General features: G+C 42.2%; 1 long non-coding RNA gene across 1 annotated transcript in view; it reads left to right on the top strand.

Moving 5' to 3' along the window:
- LOC107692851 (uncharacterized) overlaps window positions 1-273 on the top strand; it is a 10,990-nt gene extending 10,717 nt beyond the window's left edge. Inside the window, exon 3 of the long non-coding RNA XR_001634678.1 lies at window positions 263-273. This is a non-coding gene — a long non-coding RNA (uncharacterized LOC107692851). The remainder of the gene's footprint in view (window positions 1-262) is intronic.
- Window positions 274-3,230: the final 2,957 nt, after the last annotated feature.

Here is a 3,230-nt window from a genome sequence, read left to right on the forward strand (position 1 = left end):
GTGTGGCAGAGTCTTAACTTTGATAAAGAATATCTATTTGGTTTTGAGACTTTAGTTTTTGCAACTTCAGGGGTCTTATCTATGCACAATCAGCTTGTAACACTCCAAAGAGAAAGGAAAACTTGCAATCACATCATATGACCCCTTTAAAAGAAGTGAAATAATTTTATGAGGAACTTTTTAAGTCTGAGGAAAAAAGGAACATTTTGTTGCAACAGATAACAAGGAAAGTTGGTGAGGAGGATAAAAAGGATTGTGAAAGGGAAATAACAACAGAAGAGATTATACAAGCCATAAATCAATTAAGAGTGAGGAAAAGCCCCGGAGTAGAAGGTATTGGAAGTGAGTTTTACAAAGTTTTTAAAGAAAAATTTCATTTAAAATCCTGCTTACTTTTTCTGTTTTTAAAAAAGAGAGTAAACCCAAGAATGGAGCTAGGATTAAAGAATATAATATACAAGAAAAAAGGAGACAAAACTGAGCTGAAGAATTTTAGACCTATTACAATGCTAAACACTGATTTTTAACATTTTAGCCAAGGTCTTAGCGAACAGGTTGAAAAATTTAATGCCAAATATAATAGAAACCAACCAAGCGTATGGAGTAAAGGGGAGGGATATAGCAGATGATACCAGCAGCATTAGAGATATAGTAGGGTATATAAAAGAAAAGGAAAATGTGCATACGTTATAAGTATGGATTTCGAAAAGGCATTTGACAGAGTGGAACATGGGTTTTTATTTGCGGTTTTAAAGGAATTTGGGTTTGGGGGTAATTTTATAAAATGGATTGCAGTTTTATACAGGGATATTTTAACAAAAGTAAAATGCAACGTTTTTTTAACTCAACCTTTTAGGGCCCTATCATATATCTGGCGCAATGCGGCGCCAGGCGTGACGCATGTGTTTTTTGCTAGTTTCAGCCCGACGCAGTAATCATTTTCACGTCCTGCGTCACGTTTAAATAGCAAACGCATATGCGCCCATTTGTGCGCCCATGGGCGTGCTGGTCTGAAAACGAGGTGTGTTCAGGCGCATTGCTGGCACGTTGCTATTTTGAGGCAACTGAAATAGACTGCGCCATTGATCAACTAAAACCTGATCTAAAGTCAATGGCACAGTAGTTGTTTTGTCATTTAAAGAGCGCGTTAGTATAGGCAGGTCCACAGCGCACGTACACTCTGCTTATTACACACACAGGGACGCACAGCAGCACACAAACATGCCAAATATTAAAAATGAAAGGATTGCAATGTAAAAGATTATTATTGTGTAGGCTACATAAATATAAATATGCCTACATGTCATAATGGATAGTCATTGCATGTATCAGAATTAGGCTACCTATTTGCTTGCGCACGAGCAGCTCCGTTTCCTCTTTGGAGACGCGTTCTGTCTTTGCACTTGCAAATTCTGCCATGTAAATAGCAAATCCGCCATGATTGGTTTATTGCACGTTGTGCCTAAAACACACCCATTACTCATTAAGAGAATAGGGACAACCCTTTTAGACTATGCGCCGGGCGCGCCGACTGTTTTTTCCCGTCGTTAAACTAGCCAAAGTGGATTTGGACACGTCCTAAGTGCACCTGCGCCGTGCGCTTTAGACCATGCCCTTAAAGTTTTAAGGTCCATAAGACAGGGGTGTCCGTTGTCGGTGCAGTTGTACTCTTTTGGTGGCAGAAACTTTAGGGCTTTTAATAAATAGAGAAAAAAGAATAAAGAGAATACAAATGGAAGAGGGAGAAGAATTAATGAAAATATTTCAATATGCCGACGACACGACAATTGTGGTTAAAAATATAGAAAGTGATAAAAGAGTGATGGAGAAAACTAAATTGTATTGTGAGGGTTCTGGTGCAAAAATAAATGATGTTTTATTAACAAGGTTCGGGAGGAGCACGATCAGATAATCAGTCTGGCCCAGGTGGAGCTCGTCAGCTAATCACCTTAAGCACATACGTGTATATATACAGCCAACTTACCTCAGTTCCACGAAAGTTTTCCAGCATTCGGTTTTGCTCCTTTAGCCATTAGCTTTGGGTCGCAGCGGCAGGTCTTAAACGAGCCTGGGCCACGCCCCAGTTCTCACTTCAGCAAAACCTCATTCGCTTCCCGCTTCTGCTCAACTTTACGCCGAGGCTCTTCCGGCCGCAGCGCCACATGCAGCCGGGCCTCCAGCTCATGTAGCAGTCGTTAGCGCGAGACTGCCTCCGCTAGCACCGCAGGCCTTGTTGCAATAATATTAAGTAAAGTCGCTAAAGGCAGGTCGTTTGATGTTAAAGGACGTGATGACATTATGGATGTTGATGTCATTTTTTGTAACCAAGACGCAAAACTGCGTAGAACACGCAATGAAATTACTCAAATTTTCTGTATTAATTTTCACTAGCTTTTTACCTGTATTTTAAATGACACATTTTACTCGGATAGACAGATAAGATGAAAAACATTTGATTTTCGTGAAATGCTAGCCATTCAAGCTCCGCCACCTTACTCTTACCCTTCCGCTACTCCTTTTTCCTATCAATAGCCAGCAGCCCCTGCTGCAGACGTCCAAGCAGGGCAGCATCAGCCAGCAACGCAAGCTTACTGGCCTCCTCCCTCATTTCCTTCTACCTCTTCCTACGTGCTTCCCTAAGCACCAGAGGCTAATCCGTGCTTGAGGCTGCCTCCGCAAAAGGTTACGGCCCCTCATTTTTCCTTCTAACCCTTCTCTCCAATCTAAACCTCAGTACACTTCATTCACAGCAGTCCCACCACTCACCCCACCGAATGTTGCAGCTCAGGAACCACCCCCCCCGTGCCTAATACAATCAAGTCTCAGATTCTCGCAGAAATTCAGAGCGCTGGCTCCGGAGGCGGACCCATCGCCAACCCCAGTACCTCACTGTTCGCAACTCGTATTCCCATAACGCATCCCTTAAAACCCCCTCAACGCGTCACTCGGTTCGATCCTCCAAGCAGTTTCACCCAGAACCATCCAATCTTATCTAACTGCTTGAAGATGATTTAAAGCTTTCCACCCCTCGTACAACCTGCCATTTCCCAATTTCTCCTTCCTCTCAATCACAGCTTTCGTTTCCTACCTTAACACCCGTAACAACCTCCAAGCCCGGTCAATCAAAGGTCATCTAAGCAGCATCCAATTTTTTTTTTTTTCTTCACAAATTAATCTACAGTGCCCCCTCTCCTGAAATAAACAATTCTCAAACATCTCTTTTGATCAAA

Source organism: Sinocyclocheilus anshuiensis, unplaced genomic scaffold (genome assembly GCF_001515605.1).
Source record: "Sinocyclocheilus anshuiensis isolate Anshui unplaced genomic scaffold, SAMN03320099.WGS_v1.1 scaffold1344, whole genome shotgun sequence".
Taxonomy (NCBI): domain Eukaryota; kingdom Metazoa; phylum Chordata; class Actinopteri; order Cypriniformes; family Cyprinidae; genus Sinocyclocheilus; species Sinocyclocheilus anshuiensis.